This window comes from Triturus cristatus, chromosome 3_1, assembly GCF_964204655.1.
Source record: "Triturus cristatus chromosome 3_1, aTriCri1.1, whole genome shotgun sequence".
NCBI classification, from domain to species: Eukaryota; Metazoa; Chordata; class Amphibia; order Caudata; family Salamandridae; genus Triturus; species Triturus cristatus.
In genome coordinates, this window is record NC_140583.1 from 758,149,525 (window position 1) to 758,168,481 (window position 18,957).

An 18,957-nucleotide genomic window follows, 5' to 3' on the forward strand; every position below is an offset into this window, starting at 1 on the left:
CACGATCTTCCAAGAGCAGTGAATAAATAGTCAAAGCCTCCGAGCGGCTCCTGCGAAGCGGGGGCCGCGAGGCGTGGGCTTAGTGAAGGCGGGGCAGGGAAGAGGTTCCAGGTGTGCTCACAAAGGTTGGAGGCGTGCAACCTGGACCTCGCAGTCCCGTTTGCTGTGCCTATTCGCCGTTCTTCCCGCAACTGCAAAGTATCCTGGCTGGTCAAGGGCAGAGGTAGCAGTCCCAACACGATCTTCCAAGAGCAGTGAATAAATAGTCAAAGCCTCCGAGCAGCTCCCGCGAAGCGGGGGCCGCGAGGCGTGGGCTTAGTGAAGGCGGGGCAGGGAAGAGGTTCCAGGTGTGCTCACAAAGGTTGGAGGCGTGCACCCTGGACCTCGCAGTCCCGTTTGCTGTGCCTATTCGCCGTTCTTCCCGCAACTGCAAAGTATCCTGGCTGGTCAAGGGCAGAGGTAGCAGTCCCAACACGATCTTCCAAGAGCAGTGAATAAATAGTCAAAGCCTCCGAGCGGCGCCCGCGAAGCGGGGGCCGCGAGGCGTGGGCTTAGTGAAGGCGGGGCAGGGAAGAGGTTCCAGGTGTGCTCACAAAGGTTGGAGGCGTGCACCCTGGACCTCGCAGTCCCGTTTGCTGTGCCTATTCACCGTTCTTCACGCAACTGCAAAGTATCCTGGCTGGTCAAGGGCAGAGGTAGCAGTACCCAGAAATTGTTTGTGGGCTTTTCACTGTTGGACAAATACTGACACAACGTCGGTGTTTGGACCGTGGTTATTGCATTTTGGTTTTTTTACGGGGACAGAGAGAAGGGTGGGGGGGGATGCTGGCCTACCCCCTGTGCCCACTAGAATTTCACCATCTCCAACTGCAGCGCTGTTGAATTAGGAGCTGAAGTGCAGACAGAAATATATCCCTCAGCAAAATAAATTCGGCACAAAGTATGCATACCCCAATAACATTGTAATATTTAATAATGGATACACATTTAGCACGTTTACCTTTTTAAAATAACAAATAAAAATAGTTTACATGTGAATGCCCCTATTTTTGTACGTACACCAAAATGTGTAAGAGCTCCCACAAGGGATTGGATGGATTTAAACTCTAACCTAATTACATCTGTCCTGAAAAATCCCACATTTAGTTGCCCTTCAGAAATAGCCGGTGGCCACAATTGCCAGAGGTACCCATATCATTTTTAGAACTTATTTGCAATTAGAAGTAGCGTTTTGATTCAGAGAACAAATGTGCACACCATTATTTTAGAACAGTGTATCTTCACTGCCAATCTTCCTTCTTCCATCGCTCAATGGTCCTGCTGGTCAATCCAGCCACCCAACCTGTTCACACTGGTCGAGAACTAAAAGGCCGAAAGAAGGGTGCCAAGACCATAACAAGCTTCATTTTGCAGTGAACACTGCTACAGGAAAGGATACCTTCTCGTTACTAGTCGACTGGTAGTTAGTGGTTACATATTCTGGTCTCCATTTGAGCTTCTACCTTTCTCTCATTAGTCCAGAAGTAGAAATGATAAAATGCAAAACTGTGAAATGTTCCGTAAAATATCCATATAAAGAATACGTGTGACTCCAAATAAGGTAGAAGCTTTTAATGAGCTGCATGCAAAGGAAACCGGTCTGCTCATCTCTCTATCCTTTAATGATCTCCAACAGCCCTGGAATACCAACATATCATCCCCGCTACGTTCTATGCACCTGCCTAGCATGCAGGGGGGCATTCCACACACCCACATAGAACAAGCAACACAACACATCCCCCTCTAAAATGAAGAGAGGAAAAAAACTAGATAACACAGCATTTCAGTACCTCCAACAATTTGACAGAATAAAGACATCATTTGTTCATCCACCCCACAATATAGTCCTTTAAACCAGCCTGGCGAGATCGTTCTTCTCTTGCAGCCTGCCTCTGCGAAAGAATTTCCAGTAAGATCATCTGACCCTCCATTTCTCGATTCCTGGTTTAACTGGCCCCCAATGTTATGGTTATTCCTTTCTGTGGTCTCAACGTCTGTCAGAACACCATCCATACTCACACGCAGCCTGAACCCCGTTATTCAAAAAAAATATATATCCTCTAACCAATCCGTATTGTCATTGCCTATCCTCTTCTTGCCCACTCTTCTCTACAAAATTCTACTTCTTAGCGCTTAAAGCCACCCTCTTAAGATTCCATACCTTCCTACTTCTCAGCCAAACTTCATTCCTCAAACAGACCCCCCCAGGATATTGCGAAATGGATTAGCAAATTTAGCGCCACAAATATGGAAATTTAGAGGCACAAATGTGGAAATTTAGCGGCACTTTATTTTACTCAATCATCCATTTTCAGCCTTAAAACAACGGAACCCTGATGCGTAGTCTATCCCTCTATTATTTGATAATTCCAATGGCCCTGAGTTTATCTAACATACTATCTCCTTCACTGTAACTCAGTCTGTGCACATAATAGTGAAGCACTGCCTGTGATTTCGTCAGTAAATGTAACACATTATCTGTCGCACTATCACCCTGTTGGTTAATCTGGTGCAGTCACAATTGCACAGTAGGTAATGGCATACATATAAGAGTTTTATATAGCGCTAGCTAGACCCAAAGGTATCCGAGTGCTTCACAACAGTAAATGTTCACATCAAAGATAACAAGTATAGACAGAGCAGCTGAGTTGCATCATATAAAATCAGTGGTTGAGCAGGAGGGAGGAAGAATAATAAGGAAGGTCAACTTGACGGCCTGAATGATCGACGACCCGCTAGTTGAGATGCCGATTTAGGAGGACGTCCTTCAGTTGAGCAGGATGGTTAACTTCAGTTATATTAAACGTAATGCCTCCAATCTCTCCTCTTCAATCCTCCAGCAACTGCCAATTCTCTCTGCCTCATGCCAGCATTCTAAATGCGCTTAGGTGTTCCCACAACCTTCTAGAGGACAATAACTGTGGATGGGGGAAAACGCAGGACAGGGAATGGGAAGAGTCCATTATATGTTTTGTGTAACCTCTGGGCTGGGCAAGGGTTCTGGCCATCACCACCCCACTCTGACCCACTTACTCCAGGTTGCCTTTACCCTCTGTCCATTTCAACATGAATTTGCAGACAGGAAGTGCTATACAACATCTGTGGTTACTTGAACCTTCCACGTGGTCCTAACTTCGGTTTCCTTTACCACAGTGGGGTCAAGCCCCTGCAGACTTGCACAAAACCGATAAAATAAGCACACTTGAGTTGGTCAATCATATGATAGGCTACACAGTTTTGAAACTTAAATGATAGAGTGCTACATAAACAACTGACTCGCTGCGCCAGTGAGAGAGAAATCTGAGAAAATAAAAACATTGGTCTTCAGAAGCACATTTCCTGGTAGCATGTTCCAGTAGATTACATATACACAAAGCTTTAATTGCCCAATTACGTTTCCAGTTCGTATACATTCCATCACCCCTGCTCTCTACTTTATGCAAGTTTTTGTTCATGTGTTTTTTTTCCAGATCGTTTTTACATCACTTCCTTCATGTATGATTAATAGTGTGAGACTTCGTCCCAGGTTGTCCTCGGTATGGTCTCTGGACCCAGCCAGTGCAATGTTTAACGTGATTCTGTTGCTCTCTCAGCCTCTCGCTGTGTCGGCCACCAGGAATTCCCGCATCCTATTGCTGAAAGCTCCTGCCGGTTCAGTGCAGCCGCATGTGAAGCAAAAGTCCGCCCTGGTCCTGCCCTTTGCACAATCTCCCCACACATCCACAACGCATCCCCACGGGCTGACAGTGACCGCTCGCAACCTCAGACGGAGCCGGTTTGCCACAGCAGTCAGTGCCTGTGAAGCAAGGCTCACAGCGCATCAGAGCACGGATCAGCATATTTCACAAATCATTGCACCAATAGCACTTATGTAAAAATCGCTGCATTTTTACAAAAATGCCGATTTCGCGGAAAACTGCGAAATCCTGGAGGGTCTGCTCAAAACCTCTACCACTTCCTTCGGTTCAAAGAATTTACTCTCTCACCTTTAGTTACTTTAGTAGGTTTCTTCACCTGCACCCAGTCACCCACTTTCACCTGCACGGGTCGAACGCCATGAACACTGTCATAATATGACTCCTACCTCAAATGAGTTTCGTCCAATTTCCCACTAACAGAATTGAGGGACCACTGTTCCACCTTACACTCACGTAACCATTCAGGACTATACTTGCATCTGGGTCTTCTACCTCTCATTATGACCAATGGAGATTCTCCAGTGGTATCATGAACAGTAACCCTATAGGCCCATATGGCCTTTTTTCACTTCCACCTGCCAATCCTTTCTGCCCTTAACAGCTCCCTGAATGAAACCCATAACTAGGCAGTTAAACCTTTCCACAGTGCCTTTTCCACTTGGCTTATAAAGTGACGTTGTCCTGTGTTTTTCCCCCAATCCTTTCAAAGTAACCTTAAGCTGCATCAGACTTAAATTGCACTCCACTGTCGCTTAACAGTACCGCTGGAATACCCTCAAATACAAACACCCCATCTAAAAATTCTCAAACTGAGATAGTACCCGCCTTTTCTACAAATTCCACAACTGGCCATTTGGCAAAAAGGTCCATCAATGCAAAAACATATTCCTGTAGTTCTCACACCGAACCCAGCAGATCAATGACCACACATTCCCATGGTTGCATTGGAATTTAACACTCACTCATGGGCGATGACTCGATGTACGCAAAGACTGATCGGCTGAGGTGCACACTTTGCATGAGCTCTCAAATCTCTCCACCACTTTGGCCACACTTAGGCCACCACAACATCTCCTTAACCACAGCTTTGGTCCAGACTATCCAAAAAATGTTCTTCGTGGCACAACTCCAAAATTGCATCACGTAAGCCACTGGGAGAGACAATGCATTCACCCCCAACAACCAAATCCTTATAGTCAGGAATGAATTAGCCGGTTGTCGCGCTATCTGCACTGACAGAACGAAACCAGCAGTCCCCATTGTCTGCCAGGAACCACATTTCCCATGAGGCGAAGCAGGGCACGTCGTACGTGCCGCGGAGGCGAAGCAGGAACTAAAAGCCGCTGGATCCCCGGGCGGCGCTGCCGATTATTTGTTCCAGGAACCTGCTCCCTAGCAGGTCAAACTTTCCGGCTGCTCCATGAGGCGGTAAGAGTGTCTTGGACACAAAACCTTCGAACCGCCATTTTCGTAAAGAACCGGTGACGGACGTCCCCGGTTACACCGGACTCCTCTGTTGGGTGAGACACGCTATCAAGGCAGTCTCGTGCAGAGGAGTGTTGACGCCCTTAGTGGTGCTTGGGCTGCTTTCTCTCTGTTGGCGAAACGGGGGTCGGTTTCATGCAGGGAGGGTATAGCGCCCGCGATTCCAGTCTGTGTATTGTGTGTGAATGTGTTTGTGTATTCTAAGGGCAAAGCACGCATAACGGAGCATACGCAGCATATGTGTGGGGGCATTTGTTTATTCGACTAACATTTCACAGCCCTATCAGACCGTGTGTGTTATAACCAAACTGCTACCATTAGTGTTTGGTGGCCTTGAAAGTGACTGGGAGCTCGCACTGGCAAGCAGCTCTCCTTGGAAATTGAGCGATCAAGTGGGTTCCTGACATTATACCATATTCTTGAACGTGTTCTTTGCTGTTGTAGTTTTGTTTCCTTTTTACCATATCACAGGAGAGAGCGCATGGAGGGAGATGAAATGACATTGCGGTGCGATACCAGGTGGCATTGAACTGTAAATACCTTGGCTTGATTCCGAAGGCGTCACCCTCAGCTCTCCTCGGAAGTGATCAATTCTACCTTTTTCTTTACAGGTAGGAAAGGGTGGATTAGAGGGGTTTTGGGGAAAGAGGGGGTTAGAGGTAGAAGATAAACATAGCAGTCAGGACTTCATCGTGTCTCTTGGTTTCCATCCACAGGTCTCCCTCCCCGCAGTCTCCACCCTTTCCTTCCCCCGCTCAATTGCCCCAATTCTGAGTAGATACACATACGCCAGACTTGGGTCGATTCAGAGGTGGGCCCCCATTGAGCATCGACACAGCCCCGAGGATATGGAATTGGAGAGCCTGACAGAATAAATCAGCCCAAGAATTAGTCTCCTCCTGGTTGTGTTTACCTCCGGTATGGCTACCCTAGAGGACGTAGTGGCGGCTTTAGCGCTGGTCCAAGCGGAACTGGCTGCCTCTCGGCAGGAAACCGCAGTCCTAAATTCCCGGGTTGATAGACTACAGAGAAACCCTTTTGACATAGGAGGAACCCCACACCCACAGTCGGTTGTAGTGGAGATGCCTGCCCAGATTCCGTTAGCCCCCCCTGGGACATAAAAAAGGTTCAGGTGTTCCTCACCCAGGTGCTCCTACATTTCTCCTGCAAACCGAAAATGTTCGCCACCAACCAAGCCACGGTGGCGTTTCTGATTTCATACCTGGGTGGCGAGGCGGCTCAATGGGCGGTCCCCAAAGTACGGAGAGACGACCCAAAGCTCTACGATTGGGATGAGTTTCGGGAGCGCTTCAAAAAAACGTTCGACAGAAGGGCCGACACGTTCTCTGCGGACAGAGACCTGTTGGAACTGCGACAGGGGTCCTCTGAGCTGGTTAGTTACTTGAATAACTTCCGAAGACTAGTTGCAGAAACCAACTGGCCAGAAGCGAAACAGTCGGCTATATTCTACCAAGGGCTCTCAGAAGAACTAAAGGACGTGTTAGCCCAGATAGATCCCCAACCACGGACATGCACTGCTCTCACTGACCTCACTCTCCGGCTGGATCATAGGCTACGGGAACGCTGAGGAGACCACAAAAAGAAAGAACGGAACAACTTGTACGGCGATCGTACCCCTGCTCTGGAGAAGACAGCTCCATCGTCAGAGCCGATGGAAATAGGAACAGTAAGGGCTTCGCTGACATTAAGCGAAAGAGACCATCACCGAAAACAAGGACTGTGTCTCTACTGTGGGAAGAAAGGACATTTCCTTAGGGAATGTCCTGTTAAGCCTAAAACTAGCAGGGCTCGGCCAGGACAAGCGACCGTCCTTACCACCGAAAGAGAGGAGGGAAACAACAAGGCTTGAGGGCGCAAGAAGGGAGGTCCTCAAGCGGTCGTTCCATCCCTTCGGTGGACACTTTTGTCTTTACGAAAACAGACCATTTCTTTATTCCTATGACCCCTGAAATTAATCAGGAAACTAAAAACGTTTTGGCTATGATTGACTCAGGAGCCACGGGCTGCTTCATGGATAAAGGTGAAGTGCAACGGCTAGGAATTCAACTGGTTCCCAAACCTAACCCGGAGACGGTATACGCCGTAGACGGTAAAGAATTAGACTCCGGTCCTATCACACATAACACACCAGAATGTGGACTATGTTATGAAGGGTATCACAGGGAAACGCTGTCGTTTAGTGTAATACACGCCCCGCAATACTGGGTTATCCTCGGTCTTCCCTGGCTTTAGAGGCATGATCCAACCATCCTTGTGGTTAGATTCAGAACACTGCCGGACTCATTGCACTTCAGCAACAGCTCGGCCCTCACAGCTCCTAGCGTCCAGCCAACACATCGCGACCGCTGCCGAAAAGGACGTAGCCCTGCCCTCTTGTTATTCTGACTATGCCGATGTCTTTAGTGATACCAAAGCAGAGAAGTTGCCACCCCACAGGGACTAAGACTGTCGATATACTTGATACCAGGGTCAGTCATCCCATGCGGAAGGATCTATGCCCTTACGGTGCCCGAAACAACCTACCTTCATGAATACCTGGATAAACACCTGGCACTGGGTTTCATAAGGCCGTCCGGATCACCAGCGGCTTCCCTCTCCCCCCCCCCCCTTTTTTCATCCCGAAGGCCAATGGAGATCTGCGCTGCTGCATCGACTACAGGGCACTAAACACCATCACTGTTAATCAGTGTCCGCTTCCCCTGATACCGGTACTCTTGGAACAAGTACGGGCAGCAGGCATCTGCAGCAGGCATCTACACCAAATTAGACCCAAGAGGGGCCTATCATTTGGTTCGGATAAAGGAGGGGGACGAATGGAAGACTGCATTTAAGACACGGTACGGGCTCTACGAATACCTTGTAATGCCCTTTGGGTTATGTAATGCCCCAGCAGCATTTCAATTCTTTCTCAATGAGGTCCTAAAGGAATATCTGGACCTCTTCGTCATGGTTCACATAGACTATATTCTTATCTATTCCACCTCAGAGAAAGAACACGTCGGGCATGTCAGCTTGGTATTACAATCCCTTCGGAAACATTCGCTGTTTTGCAAGATCACAAAGTGCGAGTTCCACGTCACCACCATGGAATTCCTAGGGGTTATGCTTACCCCCTCTGGCCAACTCATGGCGGAAAGAAAGGTGAAGGCCATCATGGAGTGGCCCCGTCCCAGCAACGTGAAGGAGATCCAGAGCCTCTTGGGTTTTGCCAACTTCTACCGCAGATTCATCCGACAGTTTTCGGACACGGTAACCCCGTTGACCCAGTTAACAAGAGAAAAGACACGATTTTCGTTGACCGAAGACACCCAGAAGGCGTTTGACCGCCTCAAGCACGTTTTCACGACGGCCCCGGTTCTCGGTCACACCAATCCAACATTGCCATTTGTGGTGGAGACCGATGCTTCCGAAGTAGCAATCGGTGCGGTGCTCTCGCAAAGACATGAAACCACCGGCTATCTGCATCCCATCGCATTTATGTCCAGGAAGCTAAATCCAGCGGAGAAGAATTACACCATTGCGGAGAAGGAGCTGTTGGCGATCCGAGACGCGTTTATTGAGTGGAGGCATTGGTTGATAGGGGCGGTCCATCAGATTACGGTGTACTCCAATCACCGCAACCTACAGTTCATGAGGGCCACTCGTCACCTCACCACCCCCCCCCCCCGTCAGCTCCGGTGGATGCTCTTACTCGCAGAGTATCATTTCGTGCTGACCTTTTGACTGGGGGTGCAGAACAAAAAGGTGGATGCTCTGACAAGACAAGATGCTGCTCCCCAGGGCGTTAGCCCTATTGAAGACTCCCATCATCGAACCAAGCCGGGTTCTGTGTACCGTGCAAACCAACGGCTTTCTGCGAGGAGTACGACTAGGGATACGTACATTTGTGTGCCAGAACTGGCTCAAGGCACATCCGGACTGGCGGATGCAACATGGTCTCCCTATAAAGGGTCGACAAGTGCTGCTCCCTACCCAAGGGCTACGCAAAACCGTATTCACCTGGTGTCATGATCTCCCGTGGGCGGGACACCTAGGAGGCACAAAGACGCTGGAGAAGGTGCTGCGCCAGTTCTGATGGCCATCAGTACGCCCCGACGTGCTAGCTTGTGTACGGGAATGCCCAAGGTGTACCCAAATGAAATCAGACCATCGGCAAACACAAGGCCATCTACAGATCATGCCCACACCTGAAAATCAGTGGGAAAGACATTCAGTAGACTTCGTGGTGGGGTTGCCGGCAGACCAGGGTAACACGGCCATTGTAGTGGTGGTCGACTACTTAACCAAAATGGACCATTTCATAGCCTGCAAACAAGCACCCACAGCAAGCCAGTTGGCCAAGCTATTGTTGGTCCACATCGTTTGGCTACACGGCCTTCCCAAGGACATTGTTTCAAACCAAGGGGCCCAGTTCACGGACGGTTTTTGGAGAACTTGGTGTTCTGAGCTACAGGTACCCTCCTCTCTCTCCACCAGCTTTCACCCACAAATGGACGCTCAAACAGAACGACTAAACCAAACACTCAAACAATACCTTAGGTCCTATGTTAAGGAGAATACTGATGTGTGGGTAGACTGGTTGTGGATCGCAGAGATCGCATACAATAGCACTAAACCTTCTGCCACGATGCACACTCAGTTTTATAGCACATATGGGTTCCACCCTCGGTTCATCCCCTTGGTCCTTCCTATTACCCATACCCGTTTCCCTGATGTTCGCGCTAGACTCATGCACATGCGTAAAACGTTTCTAGCCACACGAAACAGCCTGCTCAAAGCTAAAGAAAGGTATAAGAGGCCAAGTCCGATGTACAAGAACGGGGATTGGGTATGGTTGTCTGCAAAAAACATCAGGTTTAAGAAACACAGCGTGTTTCACCCCAGGTACATAGGCCCGTATCCAGTTGTCAAGCATATAAATCCGGTACCAGTCAAGTTCAAGCTCCCTTCCCATCTACGCATACATCCCGTGTTTCACGTGTCCCTCCTGAAACCCGTTCATGGTAAGGTGCAGAAAAGGCCAGATCTAGTGTTAGTGCAGGGGGAACCCGAATACGTGGTACAGGGTATTTTGGATGCTAAGAAAGTACGAGGGAAGCTATGGTACCCAGTTGCATGGAAGGGATACGGCCCGGAAGAGAATTCCCGGGAACCAAAAGAAGCAGTTCATGCACCTAGGTTAGTGGCCAGGTTCCACCACCTCCACCCTGGGACACCACATAGCAGCTAGCATTTCCGAGAAGGGGAATATTCTGTCAGGAATTCATTGGCTGGTTGTCGCGCTATCTGCACTGACAGAACAAAACCAGCAGTCCCCATTCTCTGCCAGGAACCACATTTCCCATGAGGCAAAGCGGGGCACGTCGTACGTGCCGCGGTGGCGAAGCAGGAACTAAAAGCCGCTGAAGCCCCGGGCGGCGCTGCCGATTATTCGTTCCAGGTACCTGCTCCCTAGCAGGTCAAACCTTCCGGCTGCTCCATGAGGCGGTAAGAGTGTCTTGGACACAAAATCTTCGAACCGCCATTTTCATAAAGAACCGGTGACGAATGTCCCCGGTGACACTGGACTCCTCTGTTGGGTGAGACACGCTATCAAGGCAGTCTCGTGCAGAGGATTGTTGATGCCCTTAGTGGCGCTTGGGCTGCTTTCTCTCTGTTGGCGAAACCAGGGTCGGTTTCATGCAGGGAGGGTATAGCGCCCGCGACTCCAGTCTGTGTATTGTGTGCGAGTGTGTGAGTTTATTCTAAGGGCAAGGCACGCATAACGGAGCATACGCAGCATATGTGTTGGGGGATTTGTTTCTTCGACTAACATTTCACAGCCCTATCAGACCGTGTGTGTTATAACCAAACCGCTACCATTAGTGTTTGGTGGCCTTGAAAGTGACTGGGAGCTCACACTGGCAAGCAGCTCTCCTTGGAAATTGAGCGATCAAGAGGGTTCCTGACATTATACCCTATTCTTGAACGTGTTCTTTGCTGTTGTAGTTTTGTTTCCTTTTTACCATATCACAAGAGAGAGAGCATAGAGGGAGATAAAAATGACATTGCGGAGCGATACCAGGTGGCATTGAACTGTAAATCCCTTGGCACGATTCCGAAGGAGTCACCCTCAGCTCTCCTCGGAAGTGATAAATTCTACCTTTCTTTTCTTTACAGGTAGGAAAGGGTGGATTAGAGGGGGTTCGGGGAAAGAGGGGGTTAGAGGTAGAAGATAAACATAGCAGTCAGGACTTCATCGTGTCTCTTTGTTTCCATCCACAGGTCTCCCTCCCCGCAGTCCCCACCCTTTCCTTCCCCCGCTCAATTGCCCCAAAAGTCTGTGTAGATACACATACGCCAGACTTGGGTCGGTTCAGAGGTGGACCCCCATTGAGCATTGACAGCCCTGAGGATACGGAGAGCCTGACACTTATCTACTGACAACTCCGTCCTTACTTCGCAAAACGGCCTTAACTCCTCAGACACCAATTCCTTCCTAGGCCAACCCTCCTATGAACATTTCAAAATGCCTTGCAAAACACTGTCCTTTTACTGTTCAGCCTCCCACTGCTCTTTTTTTAAGGCAGAAAATCCCGAGTTATGTACCAGCGGTACCTTATAATCATTCCACAGGTCATCCACACATTCATCCAAAGAAGCAGGCATCCTTGAAAAACAGTCTGCCATTACATTCTCTCTGCCAGGCATATACTACAATTTATACACAAAGTCCTTCATGTGAATCGACAATATAGCAATCATTGCTGAGGCAAACACACTCCCTTCGGTAGTCAAAAGTTTTACCAATGATCAATTTGCCCCATACAAATGCTCGAAAATGTTCTAAGGCCCATGCGCAAGCTAGTGCTTCTGTTTTTTATAATGGGGTACTTCTCCTCCGCTGGTACCAGGGATCTAGAAGCAAACAGAATGATCCTTTCCAGCCCTTTTCCATCCCATTGTGATAGCACCGCTCCCAAGTCTTGGTTACTTGGGTCTGTGGTATCCAAGAAACCAACTAGGGGACAAAGCTGCCTAATGCAGGTACTTTCTCCAAGTCGACTTTAATCCTTCTGAACTCATCACACAACAGACACCATTCGAACCTTACACCCTTCCTAAGCAGCTGCCGAATATTATACACTTTCTCAGCAAAATTGGTTATGAACTTGGTACAGTATTTACGCCATCCCTAGGAATGAGCTTACCTCTTCCTTGCTGGTTGGGGCGGAGAGCTCCACAATATTCTTTACTAGCAAGGGTTTGGGCCGGACACCTTCACTGATCACACAACACAAATAAGTTGCACTCCTTTCTGCGAATGTACACTTATTAATCTCAGCTGCCCAACCCACATCCTGTAGTACACTCAAAATTCTCAGTCTCTCATCATGTGTCTTTCTATCCCCCCATGCATCAGCATGTCATCCTGAAAGAACAAAACTCCCCCCTACTTCCCAAATAGTTTATGCATCAGTCATTGGAAGACTGCAGTGGCGGATGCTAAGCCGAAAGGCATGTGTTTAAACTGATAACATCTGAACGGGGTGATGAAAGAAGTAAGCTTCCTAGATTTCGGCGTTAGGTGAATCTGATGGTAGGCCGCCAAGTCTCTGGTTGAAAAATACATAACCCCCTTTAAAGACGTCACAATCTCTATTATTTTGGGGAGGGGGAATTGGTCAATGAAAATGCTATTGTTTAGGTGCCGCACGTCCACACACAAACAAATTTTTCCATTGCTCTTGCGTGCCACGACCACTGGCGAAATCCAATTTTTCAACTTTCAATCAGTTCGATTACATCCAAGTCAATCAATTTGTCCTGTTCTTTAGACACTTTCTCTGGTAACATAATCTGCATCATCTTTGCTTTGTGTATTTTGGGGGTCAAATTTCTTTTGAGCATGATCAAAACCTTTTACCAAACCTAGTTTTTACTGAAGAGTTTTGGAAATTGTTCTGCCATGACTTGGCTTAATCTGCTCCTATCATCTACCACCCACCTATTAACATGTCAAACATAGGTTTTTGTTCAACGCCCCATCTACATTAAGAACTAATGTGCCCTGTATGCTCTTAATTCTCTCCGCTCCTGAATATACGTGTTCCTCCTCACTGCTATTACTATTGGCTTCCTCATTTACACAGTTAGTTTTTTACCCTCATACTTTCGCAAAGTGACCAATGATCCCACAGTTACTGCACTTTTGCTTCACCGCAGGACACCTTTATTATATGGCAGATGGTACTGCCACAACGATAGTGTCTTCTGTCATCACCTACACATTTGTCTAGAGCTTTGGTCTTCTGATCTTTAACAGGTGCCTTATTCCTGACACGGTATATTTGTAGATACCATCCATGACTTTTTACAGATCCGACTGCTTTAACTCTGTGGCGCATCTTCCCAAAATCTCAGCGTTCCAGACAATCGCCAATACTTCCTCCAACGGTGAATCCCCATGTATCCATAGCCTTTCCTGCGTAGTTACATTGCTAGCATGCATGACTAATTGGTCTCATACAAAATCTTTATGTAAATTGCCAAATTTGCAATCAATAGCCATTTTTTTTTTTAAAAATTCAGCCACCAATTCATCCACTGACTAATTTTTGTTCTGCTTACGTTGGAAGAATTTGTATTGAATGATGCCTATGCACATATAATTGTCTAAATCTTTCAAAGCCGCTGAAAATACACTGATGTCCCCACCAACTTCAGTCTTAGGCATACGATTGTAGATTTTCAGACCGACTGGTCCCAAAGAATGTAAAAGAATTCTCTTCTGCTCTTTGGACATCTCATTTTCAATTGCACAAATGTAATTAGTGAAATAATCCTTCCAATCAATCCACTTTATCTGTGGTTCCACTCCTGATGCCCAGAACGCATGTGGAGGACTGATGGTGACATTTTGTTAAGCCATACTTTTACGGAGTTAATATCCTGCCACCGTAGAGTACAGTTCTCGAGTATGACTTTGTGCAAATATATTCCCCCACTGTCCATATAATGAAAATTAAATGAGAAGTGTCACACACAAAAAACGAGCCTTTACCCGTTTCCTGTTTGTAATTGCGGTTTACGTAGACTGCCTACTGAGATTGATCCTGAACTCCGGTTAAAGCCTTGTTCATGGAGACATGTGGCACTGAACAAAAAATATGTATATTTAAATATAGCCGCGATGCAGGGTCACGATCTGACATAGCAAATGGAATATGCTACTTACCAGTATGCATCTGTTCTTGGCATGTAGAGCTGCAGAGCCACACACTAAGGATAAGATCGCCATCTGGTGTTGGGCTCGGATGATTGCAGGTTGTTGATGTCTTCGGAAGAAGTTTTTGGTCACGAGATTGGTGACTCCTCCCCTGGACAACAGTGCGCATGGGCATCCACTCCATCCTCAGATTGTTTTTCGCCATGATGGGAAATGATGGAGTGTGTAAGAAGTAAAGAGAAAGGATGTCCATGTGTAGTGTCTAAGTAAGACAATGCTGGAACAGATACAGGTCCCGGGGAGGCGGGTGGGCGTGTGTGGCTCTGCAGCTCTACATGCCAAGGACAGATGCATACTGGTAAGTAGCATATTCCGTTCGAGGCATAGGAGCTGCAGATCACACACTAAGGATAGACTATATAGCAGTGTCTCCCCTAGCGGTGGTCACCTGTATCAGTTGCAGCAGTTTGGAATAGAGTTTTTAGGACAGCTCGGCCTACTGAAGCTTGTTGTTTGGATTGCACATCAACACAGTAATGCTTAGTGAAGGTGTGTGTAGTAGACCATGTTGCTGCTTTGCAAATGTCTTCTAAGGGGATGTTCCCTAAGAATGGCATAGAGGCCCCTATTTTACGCGTGGAGTGCGCCCTAGGGGGAACGGTAAGAGTACGTTTAGCTTTTTGGTAACATATTTGGATACATTTGACTATCCATCTGGCGATACCCGATTTGGAAATAGGGTTGCCTTTGTGTGGTGGAGTGAAAGCAACAAACAGTTGCTTGGTTTTCCGAAAAGGTTTGGTTCTGTCGATGTAATAGAGCAAGGCTCTTTTAACATCTAAGGTATGAAGTGCCCTCTCGGCTACTGAGTCTGGATTAGGGAAGAAGACTGGCAGTTCCACTGACTGGTTTAGATGGAAAGGGGAAATGACTTTAGGGAGGAATTTTGGATTCGTCCTAAGAACCACTTTGTTCTGATGTAGTTGTAGGAAGGGTTCTTCGAGAGTTAAGGCTTGTATCTCACTTACTCTTCGCAGGGATGTGATTGCGATGAGGAAAGCCACTTTCCATGTTAGGAACTGCAGTTCGCATTTGTGCATTGGTTCAAATGGGGGACCCATGAGCCTTGTTAGAACAATATTAAGGTTCCACACCGGGGAAGGTGGCAACCTTCGAGGAATGATTCTTTTAAGACCCTCCATAAATGCTTTAATGGCTGGTACCTTGAAGAGGGACAGGTGTTGTCTATTTTGCAAATAGGCAGCTAATGCCGCTAGATGTAGACGTATAGAGGAATACGCTAAATTGCATCTTTGCAGGTGCAATAAATAGCAAATGATGTTCTGGATGGAAGCATCCAGTGGTTGTATGTCATTGTTAGCACAGTAAATGGCAAATCGTTTCCATTTTGCAGCATAGCATGCCCTAGTAGTAGGTCTCCTGGCTTCTTTAATGATATTCATACAGTCTGGAGGAAGGTTGAGGTACCCGAACTCTAAGACTTCAGGAGCCAGATTGCAAAGTTCAGTGTTTGAGGATCTGGGTGTCTGATTTCTCCATGGTTCTGGGTTAAGAGATCCGGGGAGAGATGCAGTTTTTGATGTGGATCTAGCGATAGTTCCAAAAGTGTGGTGAACCAGGGTTGACGTGCCCAAGTGGGAGCCACTAGGATGAGTGTCAGCGACTGTGGTTTCAGTTTGCGTACCACGAATGAGAGGGAGAGGCGGAAAAGCGTACGCAAATCTGCCTGACCAGTTCATCCATATTGCATTGGCCTCTGACCGTGGGTGTGGGAACCTGGCAGCGAAGGTTGGGCATTTTGCATTTTCTGGTGTGGCAAACAGGTCTATGTCTGGTTGTCCCCACATTTGGAAGAATGGGAGTAAGACTTTGGGGTGTAGTTCCCATTCGTGTATCTGCTGTGTGTGGCGACTTAAGAGGTCCGCCACCTGGTTCTGAACCCCTGGTAGGTGTTCTGCTAGCAGGTAGATGTTCCGGGGAACTGCCCATCTGCAAATTTGTTGCGCCAGTTGGGACAGTTGTAGAGAATGTGTCCCTCCTTGTTTCTGTATGTAATACATTGTGGTCATGTTGTCCGTGCGGAGGAGGACAGTTTTGTTCTGGAGATGCACTTGGAAGGATTTCAGTGCTAGGAACACCGCTAGAAGTTCTAGGTGATTGATGTGGAACTGTTTTTGTTGAGTGGTCCACCGTCCCCGAGTGGTGTGTTGAAGGAGGTGGGCTCCCCACCCTGTGAGAGATGCGTCGGTGGTCAGCACAACTTGTGGAAGGGGCTCCAAGAACGGCCGCCCTTTGGACAGGTTGATGGTGTTCCACCACTTCAGTGAGCGAAGTGAGCGGCTGTCCACCAACACCAGATCGGTAAGTTGTCCGTGGGCCTGATTCCACTGTTGTGCTAGACATTCCTGTAAGGGACGCATTTGAAGGCGTGCGTACGGTACTATGGAGATACATTATGCCATCATGCCTAAGAGTTGCATGAACACTCTTGCGGGAAGAGAGTGTTGTGTTTGAAATGTTTCTATCAGACTTTGTATGTTGGCTATCCTGGCTATGCTGGGATAAGCTACGGCTTTGGCTGTGTCTATGGTAGCTCCCAGGTATTGTTGTACTTGGGAGGGTTGTAGTTGAGATTTGGGATAGTTGATGGTAAATCCCAAGTTGTGCAGGGTTTGAATAGTGCGGTGGGTGTGGTGAACGCATTTGTCTAGAGTATTGGCTTTTATGAGCCAGTCGTCCAGGTAGGGGAAGACGTGGATTTGTTGTCTCCTGAGATATGCTGCCACAACTGCCAAGCACTTTGTGAATACCCTTGGTGCAGTTGTTACTCCGAATGGGAGAACTGTAAACTGATAGTGTTGACCGTCTACCACGAAGCGTAGATACTTCCTGTGAGCGGGATGCATAGGGATGTGAAAATATGCATCCTTGAGGTCTAATGTAGCAAGGAAGTCTCCTTGTTGAAGTAATGGAAGGACCTGTTGGAGAGTGATCATGTGGAAAGGATCTGATTGTATGTACTGGTTCAGTAGTCTGAGGTCCAGTATGGGTCTCAAGGTTTTGTCCTTTTTGGGAATGAGGAAGTATAGAGAATATACTCCTGTGCCCTGATGTTGTAGTGGAACAGGTTCTATTGCGTTTTTCTGAAGCAAAGACTGTATTTCCTGTTTGAGGAGCGTGAGGTGGTGAGACGTCATGGGACGGTGTCTGGGTGGTATGTTTGGGGCGGGTTTATGAGTTTGAGGCAGTAGCCATATTGGATAATTTGTCTTACCCACCTGTCTGTAGTGATGGTATTCCAGACAGGTAGGAACTGTTGAAGTCTGCCCCCGACTGGAGTGGAATGGTCTGGGGGGAGTGGCGGTAAGTCACTGTTTGGTGGCTGCAGAGGAACGGGTGTTGTTGTTGCCCCGTCCCCGGCCTTAATTATTGTTTCCCAGATACCCTCCTCTAAAATATCCTTTGTTAGGGGATGTTTGACCTGATGTTTTGAATGTGGAAGAGTTGTCTGTTCCCACATTTTTGGAAGCTCCTATATAAAAGGAGCGACGAAAGGAGCCTCTGGGTTGAGTGGACTGCAATGCTCCCATAGATTTTGCAGTTTCATTATCTTTCTTCATTTTTTCTAGGGCAGTGTCCACTGCCGGTCCGAATAGTTGCTCCTGATCAAAGGGTTGAGCAAGAATGGAGGTTTGTACTTCCGGCTTGAAGCCGGAGATGCGCAGCCATGCGTGGCGTCTAAGCAATACGCTTGTGTTGACTGCCCTAGAGGCGGTGTCCGCTGCGTCTAATGCACATTTAATGGAGGCATTGGAGATTAGTTTTCCTTCTTGTATGAGGTCAGTGGCCTGTGTTTGGAAAGGTTCAGGCAGGTGTTGCAAGAGATCCTCCAGTTGATCATAATGGGCTCTATCATAACGAGCCAATAAGGCTTGTGTGTTTGCGATACGCCAGTGGTTAGCCGCTTGAGCGGCAACCCTTTTGCCAGAAGCCTCCAGGAGTTTAGACTCCTTGTCTGGGGGCGGCGTATCTCCGGTTGTTTGGGAGTTGGCCCTTTTTCTGGCATTGGAGACGACTAGTGAGTCTAGGGGGAGTTGCGCCTTAATGTATGCAGGATCTTGTGGCGCTGGTCTGTATTTTCTCTCTATTCGGGGGTTGAGAACCCTGGCCCCGACAGGGTCTTTAAAAACCTCAGTGGTATGCTTTATTACTCCCTTAATCATGGGTAGAATGTGGACTGTTTTCTGGGACTGCTCAAAAGTGTCAAGTAGAAAATCCTCCTCAGGAGTGTCGGTGTGCATGGTGACACCATAAAATGACGCTGCTCTGTTAATAAGCTGACCGAACCCTAAATGGTCATCAGGAGGGGAGGGTTTTGAGGGGTATGGAGCGGGGTCAGGCACAGGGTAAGTCCAGTCATCTACTGGTGCTGTGTCCGGGGGTGTAAAGGGATCAGTAGGATCAGTGGGATCAGTAAAGAAATCT